This window comes from Ambystoma mexicanum, chromosome 11, assembly GCF_040938575.1.
Source record: "Ambystoma mexicanum isolate Mex_15411 chromosome 11, UKY_AmexF1_1, whole genome shotgun sequence".
Lineage (NCBI taxonomy): Eukaryota > Metazoa > Chordata > Amphibia > Caudata > Ambystomatidae > Ambystoma > Ambystoma mexicanum.
In genome coordinates, this window is record NC_090934.1 from 325,995,391 (window position 1) to 326,009,362 (window position 13,972).

The following is a 13,972-nucleotide window of genomic DNA, read 5'->3' on the forward strand; positions in this document are numbered from 1 at the left end:
TTTAATAGTGTTAAATGCGAAGAAGGAGCTCAAAACACGGTCTCCTGCCACATTGTCAAAATGAAAATAGACTTTGGGCAAGCTACACCTAGACTTTACGATAAGACCATGCTCACATCCCTTCTATTCTCAGGCGCAGTGATACTTGCAAGGCCGATTTCAAACACTAATACAATGGCAGAGAGCCGGAGTGATACTGGATGGTGGGCTAATTGGTTGGGGAGGCATGGTCAAGTCCAATCCTCCAGCACCTGGATTACCAGCTTGCATGCTGCTAGCAAGTGGAACATTCCAGAAGGGTGCAAGCGTGCAAACCAATTGTAGAGGGCCACGTAGCAAAGACCTATAGTTTGAAAGCCAGTGAAACTTTGTATACTTCATGACAGCGAAGATGATTTGCACTAGCGATGGGCATAGCTGTCCACCTAACCTTAGCGATCCAAGCACAATGATACCCCCATAGAAAGTACACCAAGATGTTCCCCATAGACCAACCACAGTATCACATAGCTTTTCTTATTTTGCCATGTAGTATGACGTCACATATGAATGATTTTTGCTATAAAAGTAAGTTTTTTTTTAAAATTAAATGCATAGCGAGTTATGCTGTGGGTCATCCGTTGACACCCATTGTTCTCCCTGTTTTAGACAATTGCAATTAAAAACTGTTACATTTTGCCAACTTCCTGAGTCAGTCTTATTATTGGTATAAGAGTAAGATATGCATCCCGATCAATCCTATAGAGCAATACCTCGCTTAAAGGGCCTACGGGTTCACGAGCATGTGTAAAAACAGAATGAAAATGTCCTCAAAAGAAACATTCTCAATGTGAAGATAAAATTAAGACTACCCCACGCTGTTGAATGACATTTTTGCAATAAAAAAAGAAAAAAGTCAGAACCGAGCCTGGCTCTCAGCCGACAAATGGTTCATATCTTGGACTTTCATAACATGGTCAGGTCTAAAATTCTCCTTCAGTAAAACTGATTAATAAGTATGAATATGAGATTCAATGCAGGAATTCAGTCTTTCAGCGAAAATATTTGCCAGAATGTCTGTGTCAATGTTAAAACATGAAATTGGCGTATAGTTTCCACATTCCACACAAGTTCTGCTCTGGCTTAGCTATCTTCATAATTAAGACCTATTTCATATCCTTGTGTTATATAGTGACTAAAATATTTGCAAAAATAGGGGCCACCACATTTCCTGATTCTTTATGACATTCAATGGTTAGCCCATCAAAGTCAGGGGACTTTCAAGAGGTATAAGCTGGATGACAGCATATACATCATTTACTCAATTGGGTCTCATTACCTTCCCTCTCCCTTTATCCAAGACAGGCTCAATCAAGGTTTTGAAAGAAAGATTCCAATCTAGTAGAGTCTGGTATTCCTCCAGACTGGCATCTGTGCAGATAGTAATCCAAAAAGCCATGCAACCCCACCCCTCATAAACTTGTCACTCAAGAATACACATACACATCTCCATGAACAAATCTGGTCAGAACACCAAAGAGCATGCATGTCTGAGACTCTCACACTCAGACAATGCCTGCCGCACATGTAATCTGACAGTCCCACAGTATCGGGGCAATTAACTAAAATAATACACATTGTGCACCAGTCACACAACCTTAACCACACACAATAATAATAATAATAATAATAATAATAATAATAATATTTAGCATTAATATAGCGCTACATACCCTCAGGTGTCTGAGCGCTGCTTATTATTACCCACGTTGTATGGTGCTCATTTATCGACCTCAGAAGGATGAAAGGCTGAGTTTGACCCTGCCATGATTCAAACCTGCATCAGCAGGCTCTGCATGGATGTCAAAGCGAGCGTTCTACTCTCTGTGCTATCGGACATGGCCCAATAACCAGAACAAGGCCTAGCAAAAGGTTTCCTAATTCTCTTGTGGGGCACAGCTGTCCCCTGCTCAAGCAACTCAAATGACTGTGAGGAAGCATGGGAGGATATTAATGTTGGTTCTTCTGCAATCTGTCCACTTTACTTGAATCATTGGTGCACTGGCTGCCAGGAAAGAGTATATATATCCTTCTGCCAAATCAAGTGTTATGGAACTGAGGCACAGCCAATGCTACTATAATGCAGTCCTATATGACAGCCTCAGGGGCCACCAGCGGAGAAGCACAAGGGGTCCCTATTTTGTCCATAAAAACACAAACGCAGCGATTCATGGAAAATGATTCACACCATGAATGTCACTGCGTGAGCCTGCATGCAGAAGAAAAAATGCGCACCATGTGTATTCTTGAAATATTCTTTACAAAGTAACCGTATGCGAAAGTACGCCGGGAACGCCCCCGACACACCCCCACGCAAAGCAAAAGCAGCCATAACAGCTACCCTTGTGTGCTCTCTCCTTCAAACAGTGCATGGGGTCACCCACAAGTGGACTTGCATCTCAAGGACCCTGCGCAGGGACCTCCTTAACTGTTACTGACACCCTGAAAACATGAGTACAATGTATGGTAACACTGGTAAAACTCAGAAAATGTGCGTGTGAACCACCGTAAACTGTCCCTGCACCACACTACACTACATACACGCACCCGTGAATCCAAACTGGACCCCAGCTGCAGACACACACCCCTAAACCTGACATGCAAACCCATCTTCCTATGCACAAGAATACTTACACCTGCCTTCGGGTGTCAGAGAGATGGAGGGATTTGCATGAGCATTTCGCAGACGAGAGGTTGCGCGGTCACAACCTTGTAACGGCCACCCTTGTTCCTCCTCATTTCCTGAGTTCCACCCCTGCTCCGCCCTCTGCGCAGGCCTCTCCAACACTCTGCGTGGTGTCTCGCGCAAGACACTCAACCGCTCACAGATATGTGCTGAGCCTGCGCAAATTTCCCGCAAGTTGCGAAAAAGTGCTGCATAGTCATTTCCATGAATCGATGAATTCGGTTTTGCATGCTGAATGGTGCACAAATCCACGATATTCCACGCAAATAATTTCATGTTTTGGCCACTAAGTCTGCCACACTGTAAGAGAAGGTTTTTCAACTAGTGGGATATTCATCTATGTACAGACTTACAATTTCAACAGGCATTACGACAGTGTGAATTAATTATTTGAACAAGATCGCACACTTTGATTGCGCAGCTATTCCGGCATTTGAACACCCTATTGACCGACATGCCTTCCAGGCTCTTGTTTATATATATTTTCAGATTTCAAGACCTAAAATGATAGTGTGTTATAGATTTACAAATCACACCAAGGACTCCATCCAGACAGTACATGGATTCTTATAGAAATGTGTTAAGTCAAAAGAGTGTCACTGTAGTTTTATTTTACACTCCCAAAATGCAAGACTACAAGTTTCAGAATGCAAAGTAATGCAATCGAGGTTTTATACAATTTCAGCACTTAAGGGTGCATGAAAAAAGAAATTCTGTGATAAGGTCCCCCTCCTTTTAATATTGCTTGCCACACTTTTTTGAATTATTTTTGTGTATGCTTTTAAGAAAAAATGAATGTCAATCTAATAAACATCATGGATATAAATTAAGTTTTAAGCAGTGTAATTATCAACACACTGGTGATTGCTGTCCTATATTGAGGGCAGTAATCCTCCAAATCCTGGGTTAAGTTTCTTCCCCCGGTACCTTCCAAACCCCAACCTGCAGGACAACCTTCCTTTCTCTCCCCGCTTTCAGGAGTCCAGACCACCCAATCCAGTAGAGGGAAGGCCAAGGGTTACCAAGGGATTCCCAGTACCCAGGGTACTCTGGGAGAAGGGATAGTTACCCTTCCCGAGAACAACCTAGGTTTGATAAAAGACCCCTGTACCAGCCAGATCGGGTGTCCCAACTGGAGTGCCAGGTCCAGAACCTCAGTCAGGATCTGAGTCACACGTTGAGAGCTCAGCAGAACCCTCAGCTGAACATGGTGGCTCAGAACCCCTCAAACCAAGAGTCTGGCAGCCCGGAACAATAACGGGGAGAGAACCCCGACAACCCACTGGTTCCACCAGAGGAGGCACGGGAGGAAGTGGGGGTGCACAGTGGCGTCGCTAGGAGGAGATTGGGGGGCCAGTGCCCGCCCTCTGAAATCATGTGCCCCCCCATGTGCCCCCCCTACCTCAGCTCTCAGATGCCAGCCAGCCTTTTAGCAGCAACGGCGTGAGGCAAAGCCTAGGCTAGTTGTGCACCTGGGGTCTGCATTGCAGTCCCGGATGCTTGGTTTTATGATCCTCTACTAGTAAAAGCAACATTTACTAGTAACCTCTACTAGTAAAAGCAACATTTGTTGCTAAATTCCAATCCCTGTGAGGGCAGGGCTAGGCCCGACCTGAGCGACCTCACATGCCTCCTCCTCTGCGTATGTGCTTTGGGACAATATAAAGATTGATTGTGCTAGGGACTGTCTGTTGCTCATTCGAATCCGACCGATGGACAGACAGTCACTTGATCTGCACTGCTGAGTGCTGTACTGGTGGCTGTCTGACTGTGGACACTGGACACACACATTTGTGCACTGCACACAGTGCATAGCAGCAGGCAGCAGCACACTGAGTGTAGTGACACTCACTGACCACTGACCATCAAGCTCGACAAGCTGCAGCACCAACCCAAACTGAATTGGATTGAAGGTGCGTGGGCACTAAGCAGCCCAATTTCATTTAAATAGAGATCACTTTGTTGATCTTGCACAAACTGTTTACAGCATTAAACGGTTGGGGCTGGAGAGGGGTGGTTGCAGCCTTGAGGCAGTCCCTCAAGCAGCTGGAAGAGAATCGCAGTATGTAATGCTGGCGCTGCAAAGGGCACATTTTAACCCCCAGAACAAAATGAATACATTGGCGTGTTACAAGACTGCTGAAAGGCAACATGGGGGCAGTTGCTCGAAGCCCCTTTCATTTGAAAAAGTAGAAAGTCCCTGACGCCGTGCCTGCTGAAGGGCTCCAGCAAATGTAGCTTGTAACACGAGCGTGAAAGCACACATGTAAAGCCCCAGAAAAAAATATATATAAAGAAAGGAATCTATTGGCGTATTATAGACTGCTGACTGGCAACATGGGAGCAGTTGCTGGTGGCCCTCATGTGGCTCGAGGCCCCTTTCATTTGAAAAAGTTGATAGGCCCTGACACTTTCCCGCGTCACATTTGGGATCATGGAAGGCAGCAGGAGTCTCACAGGCCCGGACTGACTCGTGCTACTTTCCTTCTGGTTAGGATGTCACTGCCGATCCTGCTCCAGGAAGTGTGGAGGTGGAGGCATGGGGAGGGGGTCTCTCCCTGAAGAAATCTGGACTTTCCTAAAGCGCCCCATGTCTGGCCACGTGGAGCTCCAAAGTCTGTCAGTAGAAGGGTCTCATTTAAGAGAACCTTAACATCTTCCTACACGCTGGTGCGCGCTCTAGGGGTGCCACCAAATTATAACTGTGCAGGTCCTCTGACTCTGTAGGCATGTTAAAAGAGACACCTCGAATTAGATGCAGACTCTTTCATGGGCTCATATGAGCGGCCGGGAGGGCTGGGACGGTGTCAGTCACACACTAGACCAGTACCTCTGAAAGTTGAGGACAGTGTTATCCCATATTAGACCAGTACCTCGGAAAATACATTCCATATTAGACCAGTACCTCTGGAAATCCATTCCATATTAGACCAGTACCTCTGAAAGTACAGGACACAGCCCTCCAATATCAGACCAGCACCTCTGAAAATCTATTCCATATTAGACCAGTATCTCTGAAAATCCATTCCATATTAGACACTACCTCTGAAAGTACAGGACAGAGCTCTCCAATATCAGACCAGTAGCTCTGAAAATCCATTCTATATTAGGCCAGTACCTCTGAAAGTCCATCCCATTACCTCTGAAAGTCCATCTCATATCAAACCTTTACCTCTGAAACGCTGCTTTCGCTGGTTTGGGTATCTGGCAACCATGTGAGTTCCTTACTGTATGAGGACAATACCTGTAACAGTTTATATGATAATGTGCCCTGGCAAAACATTATGAATAATGGCAACGTGGACATGTGACCATAACACTAGGCACAGTGTGTGAATCAGAGGTGGGCTGGCCACCCAGGCATTCAGCCCGGGGCGATTCACACAAGTCATGTGTGGGCCATAAGGTCAGGGGGCCGAAACACAATCCCCTGCCTTGCCTGCCTGGCACGTCCCCACTGCTTCGCTTCAACTCCCAACCTGAACACGCTGCGAATGACAAACAGGCATTCATTGAGTGGCTGGCAGCGCCAAGAGGCCATTCTGTGTACTTATTGCGCCTGCTGCAAGGATCGGCATTTAAATATGCATGCCTCCAATTTAAATAGCTTCAGTGAGTTAGCTCAATAGGTTGCATTGAACTGCAGCAGAAATTCGTACTGTGCACCTGTGAGTCACAGATTTGAATACTGCTTTGCTGTCATGGCTTAGCGGTTTAGGCTGCTGCGATTTGTGTACGACTGCAAACTACGTATTCAACCTTTGCTTGTGAGATAGTTTGGTGAGTTGGGTGGCTGCAGTGCAGGCTCCAGCTGATATGTGTGGGCAGCCTACAAGACAAAGGATAGAATCTAGCTTGGTTAAAATAGCGCAAGAAGTCAATCTACTGCAGTACCTTAGCAATCTGTGAGTAAAACATTTCTCCTCCTCAGGCTTGTCCTTGTGTGCAAGGCAATGTCAGATGTGCAGGCTCAACATGCTATTGGGGCCATTTTTCTTTGGTGAAAGTGGGCCAGATTGATGAGTTATTACGCTGTGCAGCTAGAGGTTTCGACCAGTGTTATGGATCAAATATACTTTAAAATATACACTGCAACACTACAAGAGTCTCTCAAAAAAGGATCAAAATGACTAATGATTATGGGAAACCTTTTCATTGTGGTCCAAACCAAGGCTCCAGTCTGATGCTGGGTTCAATCCTTTTTTTTGGGAGAGCACAGCATTTTCTTGTGTTGAGATCCTTACACGAGGTCCTTGGTACGGGTTCAAATCCCAGAGAAGTCCATTCGTCCTTTCATCCCTCCGACGTCGCTAAATAGGGCAACATGGAGTTGGAGAAAGTAAACACACATGGGGTCAGATTACAAAACTTTTGCCCCAGTGCATGTGCAATTTTGCATGGTATTAGCACTAGGGCAAGCATGGCTCTAGAGCAAAACAAGTATTCATTGAATTAATTTTTGCACAAGGGCAAAGTGTTTACATGTTCTAATAAGCAATGTTATTGTCTTAGTGAAAAATATGTATTCTTTCAGTGCCTTTTTGCACCAGGACAAAGATTTCCATAGCATTAGCACTAGGGCAAACTTTGCCCTAGTGCAAAAATACATTGAAAGAATACATTTTTTGCAGATGGCCAATTTTTGACCGAGTGCTAATATTGTGCAAAATTGCACTTGCATCGGTGCACCATTTCTGTAATGTGGGCCTGGGATTTACACCAAAACGAGGCTGCAATCGTGTGATAGAGCGTAAACAGTGGATTTTCTTTTAAAAAGCTTCCACAGGATGGGAAATGTGCAGGAAGGCCCCACCCTCAGTGAGTTAGGCCACATGCAACTTGGTTGATATAGTTGCAGAAAAATGTTTTCGTAACACTTATTTGCCCGTAATATACATTACCACAAGGTGATCAGATAAGCAAGAGATGCCATTGGTGGCACAGAGATCCCCCAACCATGCTCTATGCATGTCAGCTGTGGGTGTACACCCCATCTTACACACTGCATGCCCACAGTGCGACGTCCATGTAGCCACTGAGTATTGGAAGCACCAAACTAACCTCTCCACTTTGGATTCACTAGGTTAGCACGTCAGTAGATCTGAGTACTCCTGAACCCCACTGCATGCCCTGTACCCACTGAGTATTGGAAGCACCCAGCTAACCTCTCCAGCCTGCGTTCACTAGGGTAGCCCGTCAGTAGGACTGAGTACTCCTGAACCCCACTGCATGCCCACAGGGCTAAGCCCCTGTAGCCAAGGCTACACCTTGTTCATGGTGATTTACCAGATATGTTTTTACATTCTGGAACATCGGAACTCAATGCTGTGCACTACATGTACTCCTCGGCCAATATTAAAACTAGTGTCATTTCTACTGACCTATGATTCATGGCATGTGGATTACAGTTGATGTCCTGGCTTCAGAAGTATTCCAATTTTGCCCAGGGCCACTTTGGACTACTTTCTCTGCGTCACTTTGACAAAAGCATATACATTCGCCTTTTATAGGCGGCTCCCTACTTTTGTCTGTGGCCCCCTCTGTGCCCCTCCTAAATTTGATTCCTGGAGACGCCACTGTGGGTGCAAAGCCCTAGAGGAAGCTTCCTTCCTCACCTCTGAAAAGCCCCTAGACATCCCGGAACCAGAACTAAAATCTCTTGCCCCTGAAAATCTGCAACCCAGGGGGTGGGTAGGAGAAAAAAAGAAATCAAAAAGATCCATTTTGTGGAGGAAGTCAGTTTCCTCCAGTTTGAAGGGGAAGAATCCTTGGAAGATTCTGGGAATAAAATCTTCTCCTTCAATGATGGGGGAATTCCTCCCAAAGAAAAATAGGCCCCAAGAGAGCCAAACCTAGACTTTTTAGGCATGGGGATTGATTCAGAATTACCCATCCCTGAACCCCAGAATTGTCATCCATAGAACAAAATATGAATGGAGGGATCCTCCCCACAAACTGGTTCTAGTGACTGCCACCAGGTGAAAGGGGGCAGCACAGAGCTAAGGGAAAAAGGGGATTCCAAAATCCCACCTATTTCAGGATGCCTAATTTTTGTTACAGACTCCGGCATAGAAAACCGTGTGTGGGCTTTGAGGCAATGGTGTGGACATTGAAAATTACCACCCATTCATCCAGGGGGAACACATCTTAGTGGAGACTCCACACCAGCCTCTGCAATACCTCAAAAGTGACAGAATCAGGGCAGGAAATGTAAGTAATTTCCGAATTACCTCCTGGATTCTGTCCAGGCAAGGCTTTCCTGTAGAGGTCATATATGGCCAAAACAAGAAGAGTTACCCTGCACATGGTCTGGCTGACTTGCATGATTGTGCCAGAGAAAAATGTCTCGAGGACGAAAGTCTCAAAACCCAGGACAACATGGACTCGTACCTGATTTCCCTGCACAAAGTCTATGAAGAAGGTTAGTGCGAGGGGATGCCCACAGTTTATGTGGATGGGTTTTCCTACCATTTTTACAACCCTGGCCAGTAGAAAGAGTCCTGGTCTAGAGTGTGCTGCATCTTCAAATACCGTGACACTCATTGCCAGTGGGCGCTCTTCACTATGGACGGGGGTTGCCACATCAATGGTAAAGCACACATTAGTGTTATTACGTGACTTGACTGGATTACTTTGGTGCCAGTCTGCATATACTTTCTTACTGTGCTATAGCATGCATTATTTATTGACCATCAAGGGTAATTCAAGTATGATAAGTGTTGTAAATTGGCTAGGCTGGTTATATGTTCCTTTTGTGCTAGCTATGGTTTACTGTGTGTCAAGAGTAAAGCAAACACAAGTTGTACGTGACGTGACCTACATTGATGGTGCCAGTCTACATGTACCTTTTCAGTGTTGCATGGCATTTTTGTACTGGGTGTTAATGGTCAAATCAAGCAAAAATGTGAATACTATGTGGCTAGACTGGCCTACATAGGCCTTTCTGTGGCATGTCATTTTTACTGTCTGGAAGTTCTTTTATGGTAAACTAGCATATATTGGAGCGGCCTACATGGGCATGCATGAGTACAGCCAGCATGAACATGTTTTTTTTTTATAATGCCATATATTGTAGGCAGAGGTGTTATGAAAATCCATTGGAAAATCCTCCTCTTCACTACTGATGACTTGCCTCTATTGTGTTCTTTTAAAGTGCTACCATACAAACCAATTGCAAATTGTATGGCGTTTTTCCCAATTTATCACTGGAAAGTGTGCTGTAAAATGCATACATTTATCCCATTATTTTAAACATTCCGTCAATGGGACAACCTCCCACCCCCAACATCTTTGTTTGATTTGGGCTCGGTTGCTCCCACATTTGGGGTAACATTTGCTCCTCTCCATTTCAAAATACAACAGCCAACATTACTCATTGCGGTACATCTGATACTTTGCCCATCTGGCATTTAGATAATGATCAAATAAGCAAGATGCTTGCCAAAGTGTCCATGACTGAATAAATTACATATGCAAATTAACGTCTTGTTAATAATGTCTAATTAAAATGCCAATGCACTTCTCCAAATATCAAAGGTAGAAAGAACATCCAGGCCACTCTGTACAGTGGTCTTTGCATGCTCCATTATCTGACCAATATAACTGGCCCAACATGCTTACAAATACATAATTTGCGACTGTTTCCCAAGCATTTCTTGGACAATGAAGCCCCACTAAGGTGCACTTTAAATCTGTTATGTTTTGATAGGTGTTAATGGATGTGTGTGATTACAAATACCCTGTTTACCACTTATATTCCTTGTAAACATCACCTTAATCTCGAATTCAGTTAAAAGTGATTGCAAATGTGCTTAAATTTACACCTTGACTTTCTCTTCAATTGCTGCATATTAGCATGTTTTATTTATACAATTCTATTTACTACCCTTATAATTTGGGTTGCATTTCATTTTGCCACCACCTGAAAGACAATTTGTTCTGTTTGATAAGAAAATGGTACTCATTGCCCACAAATGGTTGGGGACCCCTAGGCTAAATAGGCTCAATAAAGTCATTGGGAATCTCCTTGCAAGCTACATTTTGAGTTTCTCCTCACATAAATCGCATACATCACATACATCGCACAAGACATAATGAGATGGGCTGACAAGAAGGTTTCACTACTAGGGAACATAAAAATGGTCAAGATGATGTTCCTGCCATATCTGTTAAATGTTCTCTGCAATCAACACTCTCCAGTATTGACAATAAAGATTACAGAGATTGACAAACCAGCTGATGGACTTTTTTCCAGAGAAGAAGCAATCTGTTTTGTCATTAAAGAGACAGCAACATCAGTAATGCAATGAGGCTTTGAACTCACAAATTTAGAGAAGAATTATCTATGCCTGGGTTAGAACAGTCCAGCATGGCATTGCCATGCTCTACAAGCAGGTCAAATGAAATGGGCTTGAAACTTCAAGTTCAAATGGTGGAAATGCCAAAAAAGCTGTTAGTTTAACTAAACTACACTAACTTGTGTTAGGAAAGAATTCCATTTCATGTGTAATTTTTCCTCCAGTTGTGTACTCCCAACTTTTTGCTTTGTTTAAACACCATAGTCATAGGGCCTCATTATACGGATGGCGGTAAGGGTTTACCCGTACCGGTAAATCCTTACCGCCTTACTACAAGGTCCCTTTGCGGGTTGGGGAATTTAACGCCTGCTTTTTGCAGGCGGTAAAAACCAACCCGCAAAGGGACCAGGGAGCTAATTATGGTACCGCAATTTGCGGTACCGTAATTAGCGCCTTCCCCATTCCCATAGAGCCCTATGGGGCAAAAATGGGAATGAGGAAGGGCAATGGTGGAAAGGGGAATTACCGCCCCGCCAACCTTGGAATAGGGCAGTAATTCCCCTTTCCACCAAGGCGGTGCCGATATTATACCGGCATGAACCATGGCACTAATAGCGCCATTGTTCACCGCCATCCGTGTAATGAGGCCCATAGTCTGATTTTTCCAGAGGAGCACAGTATTCTGTTGCAATCCCGTGGGCTTTTTGCTCATGGCGAAACTGGGGAAACTGACATGCCCTTAAAGACAGTCAATAGTGGGAGACTTTGTTTCCCTTAGTCATTGTCAATGTTGCAACTTTTCTGTAACAAGTTGCAAGTGCACGAAGTGCCTTACAGTACAGTGCACTTGGGTCTTCCTGTCGTTTCTAAAGGCCCTAGTTACTCTCAAAGGATTTTTTGGAGAAGTGCAGTTGTGCCTTGGACAGGGGTGGTGGCAGCTTATCATATTGTGTATTTTTAACCCTTTCTTGCCAGGTAAACCATGATTACCCCATTTGACACGGTTAGGTGGCCTGGCTCCAAAATGGCCACGCCACAAAATTCTTTGTCCTGTCCTTTGGTCATCTTTTCCCTTAACCTTCCCCAGGTCGAGCCAACCTGGATCAGTCCTTATTTGGGCATGCATTTTCCAACAAAATGCCAAGCTTTCGCAGGCTTCTGCATGCCTTGAGTGTGCGCCCCCAGAATGTGGGATGGACTGTCTAGTTCCAATACACATTATGGGTGCCAGAGAGTCTGGTGTGCTGTGAATGCCTAGGACCACCATGGTCTATAATTGGTCCACCTATGATATGCCTCTATGTGAGCATATCTCCCATTGGGTCCTCTTCATTTTAGCACAAAGGAGATTTTGGATAAGAGAAGGCTCAAAACACCCATACCATGTTGATCTCTGGAGTTCTCACTGAATGAAGAATAGGATCCAAGAGTCCTGAAACTAAGAAGCTGAGTCGAGGAACCATTGGGGACCCGCTGGAATATTTGGCATCCTGAGCCCGCTCTCGTCCCGTGGGACCCCTCTGCTTCTGGTCGTACTAGAACCAACTAGGTTTGGCACCTTCATCAAAACCTGCAAGTAAGCCTTTTCAGAAGCGTCCCTGGGCCAACCAGTAGGCTGATCAGCTTGTGCAGATGTTTTGCCCTGATACCGCTGCCGTTTCGAGGAGGCCCTTGAAACTTGGTACATTACGAGCTATGTTTTTGCGGCACTCTCACACCGAATTTTGTACACTTGGCATTCCCAAGTCTGGAGTAAAGTGACTGTGCCCGAACCGGAGTACACGCAGTTACCATGTGGTCCAGTCTAGGCGACGAACTTTGCAAGTTCATTGCAGCTGTGGACTTCTGTGCCCTGAAGCCTGCTACAGTAGAACGGGTCTGATCCATCCACCAGTAGCGGAGAAATAGCCACTGTCTTGTAGGGGAATCAACGCTCTATCTTCGTCGCTGAAAGCTACAGAGCCGCGAGATTGCCGCATTTAAAACTGCAACCGAAGTGGACTCGACTGCCGACGTTTGGTCCTGAGTGCACCGGGGTGGGTGAGTAATTGCAACCCTAACAGGTAGCCCCTAGCGCATCCATCCATTTTTATGCACCAGAGGCCCCTGAGGGCTCCTCTCATTTCCACTGCTAGTGCGAAATAGTGAACTATTCCCGACTCTGGAACCTGTTCTGCCCTGTCAGGGAGACCCTCCATGAATAGTGGGCACTTATTCTTCATCACCTCACCCATCTTCCTGAGCTGCTACAGACCTTTGAAGAGACCCCATTTTGCCAATCTGCATTACCGCATGCGCCAGCATTGCAAGTACATTTAAGCAATAGGCTCCACTCTTCTTAGGGACTGGACTAAAGACTATTTGCACTGCCTCCTTCCTTTCCTATTTAGGTTGTGGACCCATTTGGTGCATTCATCCTTTAGACACCATTGGTCTTTAATATATGAGTATAAATAGGATTGTGTTGGTTTAATTGTATTGCTGTGGTTTTCTTACTGTGTGTTGAATTGCAAAGGCCTTGGAATAAATGTATTTGTATTTTTGATATATATTTATACCTGACTGCGAGTAATTTTAAGTGACCTTTTCTCTGTGTGCTCATTGAGGTCTTTCAGTCACCCTCACTGCTCCTGAGACCTGGTCTGGACTGCCGCCAAGCTATCTTGATCGGTCTGGCTTGTCCAGAAGGTCATCCTGTTCCGAGAAACTAGCCTGGCCTTCTGAACCTCTGCCCACCAGGTCAGAGTTCATAAATCTGTCTTAACAACTTGTCAGCAGAGTCATTAAACCAAAGCATAGCAAGAGACACAGAAAGATTTGATAAAATATGGAGTAGAAATTATGCCCTTCTCAAGGCGGAATGATCAGGAAAAAGCCCAACATTTGGATCTTGGAAAAGATTCTGTATTAGCTTTCTTGGCTTAGCAAACACACACTGGCCTCTTGATAA